This window comes from Hemiscyllium ocellatum, chromosome 11, assembly GCF_020745735.1.
Source record: "Hemiscyllium ocellatum isolate sHemOce1 chromosome 11, sHemOce1.pat.X.cur, whole genome shotgun sequence".
NCBI classification, from domain to species: domain Eukaryota; kingdom Metazoa; phylum Chordata; class Chondrichthyes; order Orectolobiformes; family Hemiscylliidae; genus Hemiscyllium; species Hemiscyllium ocellatum.
The window spans coordinates 65,941,396-65,953,690 of NC_083411.1; the positions used below are offsets into that span (position 1 = coordinate 65,941,396).

The window sequence follows — 12,295 nt, forward strand, 5'->3', positions numbered from 1 at the left end:
AAATCGGATTATTTTACATTCACCTGTAAAGATAGGTATCTTGCTTTACTATCAAATCCTAAAGACAGTGATGAACAATTAGGCACTGTATTAATCCTCAGCACCACACTGGAAAGTTTAGTCAAAAGGACATGAGTTGCAATTATCATACTTGACAAGGAATTAAGTACTTTTGAAATGTAGTCACTGTTGCAATATGGATAACATAGAGGCAAATGATAAACAGCTATGCTCCACAACTAACAATATCATTTAATCTGTTGGCGGGAGGATAAAATATTGGCTAGATCTCCTTCAAATACTGCAACACAATGGGATCTTTTACAGCCACTTTTGAAAACGCAGACTGCCAACAAGCTGGATACCTTCAGTAAAAAGTGATGTTAGTCTCGAGATTGGAATATGAACCTTCAGTCTTCTAATTGAAAGGCCAAGAAGTACAACCGAGACACAGCTGACTGCCTAAGATTGGCTATTCACATGTTTGGGAGAAGACTTAAACTTTCGATCTTTTAACTCAGGTGCTATTACTGAACCAAGGCTGACACTTGCTGAAAGACATACACTGTCCAACTGATTATTCTTCACATGTGAGCTGAGGCAGTGAACCATGGATTTTGCTTATACCATCTGTTTGCTGTTGTGACATACATTGAATAGTTGGTGTCAGAAATAGGCAGAACTCCTGTTGGTTTAGAAATTCATCGTATTTGTATTTAGAATGGTTTCCAGTGAAAAGATGGGAGTGTAACTGCTCAGCTGTGCTGGTAGGTAGAAAATCAATCCAAGTTCCATCTATCCGGAGGTCCCTGCTGGGTGGCTTGACATTGAGTGTGACCAGGCTCACCTGTTATACCCTAAAAGATAAATGGTCACTAACATTCACTGCCTGGAGTCACACATGATGAAGCTGCATTTTGTCAGGGTGCAGTTTAGATTGACATTGTCATGACAGCATGAGAAAAAGATGGCATAGAAATATTAACGTGCTTCTTCATTTTAAATCAATCTTTCAGCTGGACTCTTCGCTACAAATCTTCAATCATCTGAATCCATATTCATCAGATGATTCATCCTCATAAAAAATGTTTGAATAGGACATCATAAATAGCTACTTAAATATTGCGGTTAGAACTTATTTCAGATACTACATGTTTTTCGTGGCTGAATAGTGTCTCAATGTTCCTTAAAGAGAGGATAGAGTATACAGTATGAATATTTTATAGGATGAATCAAGTGCAGGATAGATTAATCACTAAAACATATAATTTGATAAGACTTGAAAATATACAGGAACTGAAATTTATAATTGTCTCACATGCATTTCTTCTGATGCAGGCAGCATGCCAATGTTGTATTTTTTGTTAATTTAAAGGATTTAGTCAAAATTGAGTACACTGTTGAGTGGCTGCATGTCTCAGTCTGGAGTACGAAATCTTGAGAGGATGATATAATTTCAAGATTACTTGTGGTACCTGAAGTCAATCTGTGCCTCTTAAAAGGAAAGCACATTTTGATTAGAATTGGAAGACAGTTTACTCTGAGAAGGAAACAAACAATGGCACTGGATGACAGAAAGCATCCTCCAAGATTCTGTGACATAGCAGTGAAAGTTAATGGACAGGGAAAGAGAGATCATTTATCCATTAGGAAACAGAAGCTCCTTAAGACAGACACTTCTAACATAATGGGAACAGTTAGCTGTCACTGTCTACAGTGTTTAATAGTTTGATGCACCTGTGTTTGACTATATTATTTTATCCATTGATTTGTGTAGTTGTCCTTGAGTGCGTAAGTATGTGCATGGAACTCAAAAGAAAACTGAAAATGTTCCATAGAAAAGCTTGGTCATCTCGTTATATATAAATACTGTTAGTTCTGAGATATTTTAAAGCATTGTGGATTGTGTATTTAGAACAATTACCATCTCTGCATTGTTCTGCGACAAATAAGACATCAAAAATACACAGGGAGCTGACAAATATATAACATTGTCAGGATCAGCAGTGTAACCCTGAAGATCACATGCAATACCACCAGATGTTCAATGACCTCAGTACTAGCCAAAATCAGTGAATGTGTCTTCAACTGTTGTGTCCTCACAATAGAACCTTTAGCTCACATATATTCAATGCACCACTGTCTTAATTTAAGTACCAATAATCTCAATCAATAGTGACTTACACTGCACATTCATAGCATTGCCCTCACCATTGCACACTTGGTGTTACAATCTCATACACATATCTTGCAGCACAGCTATTAGCAGCTTAGAATTGATTATCGCAAAAAGGCAATTTACAGTTTTTGCTTCCAAGCATCAATTATTTTTCTTGCAGATATTGAACGATATGAAAGAAGTACATCAGAGTGTCCTTCCAGTAATATTGGATCCGCAATCTCTTCTTTCCCTTTAAGATGACATTGCAGCAGAAGGAGGGTTAAGGTGGAACTTCTACCTGTCACCGACCCTTTCGTGATAATGACTAACTTTCACATATTGCAGCTTACGCAGCCACACTCTAGGTGAGAACTTCATTGTTGTACAGGAAAATAGGATGATCTGTAATGAAGAACCTACTGTAGAGAAGCAAGAGGATGAAGTCCATTTAAAATCAGCATCAGCATAAAGGATTTTTAAATGAAGCTCTCAGGCAGGATTTAATGACTCCTACTGGGTCTTCTCTAAGTAATCAAACAGTAGGCTTTCTGACAGTAGTCCACATCAATGCTCGTAAGAACACAGGAATCTTGCCTTTGGAGCCTGCTTCATCATTTGTAGCTGATTTAGTTGCGGCCACTTTACCGTTTGCCCTCTTAAACCTTATCCTTGTATATCAAAAATCTACTTAACTCGGCTAAAACAAATTCATTGACTCAGCCTCCACTACTTTGTAAGCAAAAGAATTCAACATACTAATGACCCTCTGAGAGAAAGAAGAGTGTCCTCATTTCCATCTTAAAAAGAAATCTAAAACAAAAACAGAAAATTCTGGCGAAGTTCAGCAGGTCTGGCAGCATCTGTGGAGAGAAAGCCAGCATTAAAGTTTTGAGTCCAGTGACCCTTCTTCAGTTCTTTCACTTCAAAGATGCTGTGAGACTCGTTGATTTTCTCCAGCTCTTTGTGTTTCTGTTTCAAATTGCCAGCAATCACAGTTCCTTGTTTTTCTTGAAAAAGGAGCCTCTTATTTTTAGTCTGCCCCTAGTTCTACTCTCTCCATAGAGGAAATATCCTTTGATTACCCAATCTATCTAACAAATCACCTTAGGATCTCATAGAAACACAGAGTGATCCATTCAGGCTATCAGGTTTGCTCCCTGATTTTGGAGTTGTGTTCAACAGCTTCTTTCATTCTGCTCTGTCTATCGCTTAGGTTTCAAAGCAGTCACCTCTTATTCTTCCAAACTGAGAGAATACAATGTGCCCAAGCTCTCTTCTTTAGATAGTCTGACCAGCCCAGGAGAAAATCTGGTGAAAACCGAAAGAATTGTGGATGCCATAAATCAGAAACAAAAACAGAAATTGCTGGAAAAGCTCAGCAGGTCTAGCAGCATCTGTGGATAGAAAACAGAGTTAAGGTTTCGGGTCAAGTGGCCTTTCCTCAGAACTTAAATTTGGTGAACATTTATTGCACTCAATCTATGATGTAATATGCATCTTGAGGTAAGGAGACCAAATCTGCACATGGTACTTTAGATGTGGTCTAACTGATATTCTAAGCAATTGAAGGATGCCTTTATTACTTCTGTACTCAAATCTTTTGTGATAAAGGTTAACATACCACTTGTAATTGCACAAATTTGTAATTTGTGACTTAGCGATGTAGACATCCAGATCCCTTTGTATATCTACATGCTCAGCCAGCCTGGAACATAAAATGCATTGGAATATTTACTGACCAGTAACAAGAGTGAATACAATGCTAGAGTGAAAAGAGTATGCATGTTTAGGAGCAGGATGTCTAAGTGGTAATCCATTGGGCATGAGGGGCCTGCAGTTAGGCCAAGAGGAGAGGGTAATACTGCTGTCAGGTTGTTACTGCAGAGGTCATGTATGAGGTCTGCAGTGAAGGAAACATCGGAAGTTGGAAGGATGACCTATAGAAAAGGCTGATGAGCCTACAGACAGGAATGTATAATGCATTGGATGCTCTGCCAAATGATCTGTGAGCATTGTCAACGAGGATGGAGCAGCCGAACTTGGTATGAGCTTTGGCACTGAACTTTGCACAGAGCTGGAAACCATTCCATTTAGTCTGGAAAGAGTGACCAACTCCATGAAAATACTTGCACTACACAGTATACAATTGAACAGCAAATCTCAGCTTCCAGTACAGTATAACCAGAAGACGTAATACCCACAAGTCAAAACAATGAAGTACTGTGGACATTTAAATTTATAACTCTAAAATCAGTTTTTAAATGAGGAATGATAGCTGTTAATTTAAAATAAGTGGCTGCAAGGAGATAGAAATCCATGGAATGTCAAACCAAATGATATGAAGGGAACGACAAACAGCAATCCTTGAAAGGGGAAGAAGAAAGTCAAAACAGACTGGTCTGTGATCTCTGGTGACTACAAAAGTAATGAGGGGCTGATGACTCTCTGCTCAACAGCATGCCTTGTCCCGCAGATTATGTCCCAAATTGCGGACACATTTTGTGTTGAAGGCAGCCCCTTCAGAAGCTTCTTTAAATGACCTCACGTATGCCAATGAGTTAACGTACCTGCGAGTATTAGCCTGGTAAAGAGAATTAATGTTGTTTAAAAATTAACGTTGTTTAAAGTAACCCCTTTCCTCTGTTATGCAGATAAAGGATTCTCTCAGGTAAAAACAATGACTGCAGATGCTGGAAACCAGATTCTGGATTAGTGGTGCTGGAAGAGCACAGCAGTTCAGGCAGCATCCAAAGTGCAGCGAAATCGACGTTTCGGGCAAAAGCCCTTCATCAGGAATAAAAGCAGTGAGCCTAACGCGTGGAAAGATAATCTCTCCACGCTCACTGCCTTTATTCCTGATGAAGGGCTTTTGCCCGAAACATCGATTTCGCTGCACTTTGGATGCTGCGTGAACTGCTGTGCTCTTCCAGCACCATTAATCCAGAAAAAGGGATTTTCTCAGTCTGAGGGGTAGAAGCTAACAAGGTAAAAGGAATAGGACGACAGAAGAACTCTCTCATCTTAAACCCTGGAGTTCAGTCACAATTAAAAGGAATCAGAACAACAAAACCTCATCCAACTTGTGAATTAAGCATGCTGAAATTGACTGTTCAACTCTCAATGTCAATGTTGCTAGTAAACCCCACTACAATGACCACAATGTACAATTTGTGAACAATCCAGTGACTGATTTGCAAATCTGTTTTTTGAACTTTTAGCTTCTTGGACTAACCTCTTATTTCTAATCCATATGGTCTGTGCTTTGATACTAATTCTCCTCATAATTGATGAACTCATTCTTGATAGCTCAAGAAAGCTTGGTTAAAAAATTGGCACTTTTTAAAACATAAGTTTATTTAAGTATGGAAGAAATGTATTCACAAAGCATCAGTTTTAAATTAATTTCGTTGCAAACATTTGATGGGTGGGAGGTGGGGGGGTGGCGTGGGGGTAAGGCAAATAAAGAAAAAGAGGCACCCTCCTCACTAATGATCCTAATGATCTGGGGTAGCCAGTCTGCGGATCCTTTTCAGGGGGTGAGCATAACATTGAATACAATATCAAAAGCTCACATGAATTCAAGCGCAGATTGCAGCTATCATGGCTGCAGGTACTGGTGCTAAAAGGGGTTTATAGTGACTCATGGCAGTCCAACAATTTGGGTTTCAACAAATTATCAAGATTTAGAAGCGTCACAGTGGCAGTGAACCCATGTTATATTAGGTCAGGCAAAACATGGAAGTCAGACACGAGGAGACTACACAGGCATGATAAGTTGACTTCTGCAGGAAATATTGGTTGGGTTGATTGATAAAGTTAGTTGGAAGGGCTGCTTGTTGAGGTTTGTATTTCATCATCCAGGATGTAGTACCGTGGTACTTTCTACAATCACAGTGATCTTCACATATTATATTTTCATATTACACAGTTTCTTCAAAAATAATTGAGAAGCCATTTTACTGTTAAAACAAAAAGCTGCTCAAATCACAATGTCACTTAATTTCAAAGTGGATCACGGTGGTTTAAAATCCAGATATGCCCATCTCAAGAAGATACTCAAAAAGTACTTTCAGTGAGTTGATAATTAGAAGTCGGTAGTGAAAATTCAATGCCACCTGGGTGCCCAGCGTGGGCAATAGATAACTTGAAGCAATCTCCCCATGGAGTAGGCTGCAACTCCTTTGCCTTTAAGCAGATACTCGGATCACAGCCAAGTTCAGCTTGACACACCGATTAATGCAATTACCATTCCACAGAGTACATGGAGGGCCTGTGAGGGTGGGGAGTCACTGTAGGAGGTCACAGTTTGAGCTATAGCAGCAGTGAAAGTGAGTCATGTCATAATTCCTTGAGCATACAGACTGCAATTGAGCAGAGTGCTGGACCACTCTGAATAGAGCATTGTTTTTGTTTCTGCCACATCTTGAACAGGCATCTTGGCACAACTCTGCACTGTTTTGTCCTCTGCAAACATGGTCACCATCACTTATACAACTAGTTCCAAAGCATCCTGTGTGCAGTTACAAGGTCTGCACTGAGCCAGGCTTCAAAAAGCCAGTTCCCCGAGCAACCTTTTACAGGCGACAAAGCATGCTAACCCTTTGGCTGCAAAGCAGACTCAGGCAAATGTCAGCAGTGAGAATGGTTCCAAACTGGATGAAACCTACAGAGAACAAAAAGATACAGTGGTGTGGGGACATTACAGATAAGGGACCAATGGACACCCAGTGGCAACCTCAAAAGCAGTACAGGGTCAGTGCAGTCAGGCTCCCAGTAGTGATAAACCAGAATAGAGCGATTCATTTTCAGAGCCATGCTGTCCCATCTCAACAAGTGTCTGACAGCAGGAAGAATGGGGGAGCAACTGGATGCTGAGCCTTTGCAAAAGGTAAAGGAGGCCACATTAACTTATATTCCCTTTTCCTTCAATAAGGCTGAGACCTTCAAATGCAAGAGTGCACTTCATGTCATCATCTGCTAAGTAGTCATCTCTTATTATGCTTTGATTCTCTCCTTCAACAGGAAGCAGCCAAAGTGAGTGTATAGGATCCTGGGGTGGCTGCAGTTGCCCCTGGGTGTGAAGATGATTATGCAGGTATGACATTCCATAATTCATCACATTGCAGCAACTGGAAGCATTCACATATGCCCAGGCATCAATAGTGCATGCCAGCATACAATTTGACCTCTCACAGATCTGCACAGTGGTTACACATGGTGATCGGCGTTGACGAGAACCGATGGAAAATGCTAGCAGAAATCCTCTGTGATTGCTGCCTACGTTCCGCATTACTATCCTCTGTTAGCCAGGGCATAACCCTGGTGTCTCACTGATCTCTATTGCAGATGTTGCACAAGAAAGCAATTTGGACACTGAAGGGAGTGCTGCATCTAGAGAAGGAACAGCAGGAAATGTTTTTACTGGAGTCTTCAATAAATTATATTTCCCAGGTCTCCCCAAAGACTACTGCAGAAATCATGCTGTTGGTTTTGACCTTTGCCATGAGACACTATCTATTTTCTGCTGTATTGATGCATTTCTTGGACAATATTAATATATTACGTGACAAATTGATTTCTAAGTCCACAAAGGCTCTCCTGAAAGGTACATTTTGCAGCAATTCAGTTAGCCTACAATTCCATTTCTATTGCCTGCATTGCTATAAGTTGTCACTCATTTAGCATCTGTTGAAGAAGAGGAAGTGCCATGTCCCTATAGTGAATAATCTTGAGCTGTCAAGAATTGAAACGGTAGCAACTTTTTTGTCACCTCAGATGTGAACGTGCAGCTGCAGAATATGTTCAAGAGAGAGGAGATAATGGATAGTCTAGACTACAGGGAAAGGCATGCAAAATTAGCTGAGGTAAACATTGAGGACATTTACGATGGTTGATATTACTGGGATATGGCCAAGGAAGGCCAGACACTTAATGAACGACAGATCTTTTGTTATCTTATCAATTCTCTCCTATGTTAAGATCCAGGTGGGCCCGACTTAGAAAGGCCAGCATATTGTGCGGTATCTCAGCTTAACTCACCTGCATGCCATAGCAGATAAAGAACATAGGTTGCTGGCTACTGAAGTAATTGATACTGAGCTCAGGGTATTACGCTGAGGAACTCTCTTAAAAATGTCCTGAGGCAAAAATGATCAACCTCTGAACAACCACAAGCATCTTCCTTTGTACTAGGTATTGCACCAACTAGTGCGGGGTTTTCCCTCAGTATCCTAAGGGATGTAAACGCCACACCTCACTAGACATTACATACAATCTTGAAGGTAAAGCCAGTCTCTTTAACCTCTCATGTGGAGTTCAGCAGTTTTGTCCAGGATTGGATTAAGGCTGTAATAAGATCTGGTACAATTTGGTGGAACTAGTGACTATAAGAGTGATAAAGATGTACAGCATGGAAACAGTCCTACCCGTCCATGCCAACCAGATATCCCAACCCAATCAGGTCCCACCTGCCAGCACCCGTCCCATATCCCTTCAAACCCTTCCTATTCATATACCCATGCAAATGCCTCTTAAATGTTGCAATTGTACCAGCCTCCACCACTTCTTCTGGCAGCTCAATCCATACACTTAACACCCTCTGTGTGGAACAGTTGCCCTATAGGTCTCTTATATCTTTCCCCTCTCACCCTAAACCTATGCCCTCTAGTTCTGTCTCCCCCACCCAAGGGAAAAGACTTTGCCTATTTACTCTATCCATGCCCCTCATAATTTTGTAAACCTCTATAAGGTCACCCCTCAGCCTCCGATGCTCCAGGGAAAACAGCCTCAGCCTGTTCAGCCTCTCCCTATAGCTCAAATCCTCCAACCTTGGCAAATTCCTTATAAATCTTTTCTGAACCCTTTCAAGTTTCACAACATCATTCCGATAGGAAGGAGACCAGAATTGCACACAATATTCTAACAGTGGCCTAACCAATGTCCTATACAGCCGCAACATGACCTCCCAACTCCTGTACTCAATACTCTGACCAATAAAGGAAAGCATACCAAACGCCTTCTTCACTATCCTATCTACCTGCGACTCCACTTTCAAGGAGCTATGAACCTGCATTCCAAGGTCTCTTTGTTCAGCAACACTCCCTAGGGCCTTACCATTAAGTGTATAAGTCCTGCTAAGATTTGCTTTCCCAAAATGCAGCACCTCACATTTATCTGAATTAAACTCCATCTGTCACTTCTCAGCTCATTGGCCCATCTGATCAAGGTCCTGTTATAATCTGAGGAAACCTCTTTACTGTCCACTACAGCTCCAATGTTGGTGTCATCTGCAAACTTACTAACTGTACCTCATATGCTCACAAACAAATCATTTATGTAAATGACAGAAAGTAGAGGACCCAGCAGCAATCCTTGTGGCACTCCATTGGTCATAGGCCTCCAGTCTGAAAAACACCCTCCACGACCACCCTCTGTCTTCTACCTTTGAGCCAGTTCTGCATCCAAATGGCTAGTTACCCTGTATTCCATGAGATCTAACCTTGCTAATCAGTCTCCCATGGGGAACTTTGTCGAACGCCTTACGGAAATCCATATAGATCACATCTACTGCTCTGCCCTCATCAATCATCTTTGTTACTTCCTCAAAAAACTCAATCAAGTTTGTGAGACATGATTCCCCACGCACAAAGCAATGTTGACTGTCCCTAGTCAGTCTTTGCCTTTCCAAATACATGTACATCCTGTCCCTCAGGATTCCCTCCAACAACTTGCCCAGCACCGAGTTCAGGCTCACCGGTCTATAGTTTCCTGGCTTGTCTTTAATGCCCTTCTTAAACAGTGGCACCATGTTTGCCAACCTCCAGTCTTTCGGCACCTCACCTGTAACTATTGATGATACAAATATCTCAGCAAAAGGCCCAGCAATCACTTCTCTAGTTTCCCACAGAGTTCTCAGGTACACCTGATCAGGCCCTGGGGATTTATTCACCTTTACCCATTTCAAGACATCCAGCACTTCCTCCTCTGTAATGTGAACATTTTGCAAGATGTCACCATCTATTTCCCTACAATCTATATCTTCCATATCCTTTCCCACAGTAAATACTGACTGTTGCTTCCTCAGGGAATTCTATTAAGTTGGTGAGATATGACCTTCCCTGCATGGAACCATGCTGCCTATCATTAATAAGCCCATTTTCTTCCAGGTGTAAATAGATCTTGTCCCTCAGTATTTTCTCGCACTGACGTCAGATTCACCAGTTTGTGGTTGCCTGGATTGTCCTTGCTACCCTTCTTGAACCAGTGTGGGGTGACAGCATTGGCAATTCTCCAGTCCTCTGCGACCTCACTCATGTTCAAGGATGCTGTTAGGGCCCCAGCTGTTTCCTCTCTCGCTTCCCTCAGTAAGCTGGGATGGATTCTATTCGGACCTAGGGACTTGTCTACCTTGATACCTTTTAGACACCCAACACTTCTTGCCTCCTTATGCCAACTTTACCTAAGTAATCAAAGATCTATCCCTAACCTCAACATCCATCGTGTTCCTCTCCTCGATGAATACCAAAGCAAAGTACTCATTAAGAATCTCACCCATTTTTTCTGACTCCACACATAACTTCCCTCCTATGTTCTTGAGGGGCCAACCCTTTTTCTAGTGGAGAAGGGCATGGAAGATATAGAATGTGGGGAAATAGATGGTGAAATCTTGAAAAATGTCCATATTACAGAGGAGGAAGAATTGAAATGCATGGGGGTGGATAAATCCCCAGGACCTGATCAGATGTATCCTACAACTCTGTGGGAGGCTAGGGTGATGATTGATGGACCCCTTGCTGAGATATTTGTGTCATTGATGGTCACAGGTGAGATATTTGTGTCATTGATGGTCATAGGTGGGGAGCCACAGGACTGGAGATTGGCTGACATGGTACCGTTGTTTTGGAGGGGTGGTGAGGATGGGCCAGGAGACTGTAGACCAGTGTTCCTGATGTTGGTGGTGGGCAAGTTGTTGTAGGGTATCCGGAGGGATGGGATTTACATGTATTTGGAAAGGCAAGGACTGATTGAGGATATTCAACATGGCTTGTGTGTGGGAAGTCATGTCTCACAAACTTGATTGAGTTTTTTGAGAAAATGACGGGGTGATAGATGGGGGTGAAGCGGTGAACGTGGTCTGTGTTGTTTTCAGTGGGATGTTTGTTGGGGTTCCCCATGGAAGACTGGTTAGCAAGGTTCGAAATACAGGGAGAGTTAGCCATTTGGATACAAAGCTGGCTCAAAGATAGAAGACAGACAGTGGTGGTGGAGGGTTGTTTTTCAGACTGGAGGCCTGTGATTGATGGAGTGACACAGGGGTCGGTTCTGGGTCTGCTACTTTTAGTCATTTATATAAATGATTTGGATATGAACATGGGGGTATGGTTGGTAAGTTTGCAGATGACACTGGAATTGGAGATGCATTGGACAGCAAAGAAGGTTACCTCAGACTACAATGGGATCTTGGTCAGATGGGCCAATGGGCTGGGGGAATGGCAGATGGAGTTTAATTTGGATAGGTACAGGGTGCTGCATTTTGGGAAAGCAAACCTTAGCAGGACTTATATACTTAATGGTAGGGTCCTGGGGAGTGTTGCTGAGCAAAGAGATCTTGGAGTGCAGGTTCATAGCTCCTTGAAGATGGAGTGACGGGGAGATGGGATGATGGGGAGGGTGTTTGGTATGCTTTACTTTACTGATCAGAGTGTTGAGTGTAGGAGTTGGGGGTCATGTTGCAGCTGTGCTGGACATTGGTTGGACCACTTTTGAAATATTGCATGCAATTCTGATCTCCTTCTTATTGGAAGGATGTTGTGAGGATTGAAAGGGTTGAGAAGAGATTTACAGGGACGTTGCTGGGTTGGAGGTTTTGAGCTATGGGAAGAGTCTGAATAGGCTGGGGCTGTTTTCCCTGGAGCATTGAAGGCTGAGGGGTGACTTCATAGAGGTTTAGAGAGTCATGAGAGGCGTGGATAGGATAAATGAACAAAGTCTTTTTGCTGGGGTAGATGAGTCCAGACCTAGAGGGCATAGGCTTACGGTGAGAGGAGAAAGATATGAAAGGGACCGAAGGGGCAACTTTTTCATGCAGAGGGTAGTGGATGTATGGAATGAGCTGCTGGAGGGAGTGGTGGAGGC

At 42.0% G+C, this 12,295-nt stretch overlaps 1 pseudogene; it reads left to right on the forward strand.

The window, feature by feature from the left end:
• LOC132820046 (sodium- and chloride-dependent neutral and basic amino acid transporter B(0+)-like) overlaps positions 1-12,295 on the forward strand; it is a 188,983-nt pseudogene that overhangs the window by 152,134 nt on the left and 24,554 nt on the right.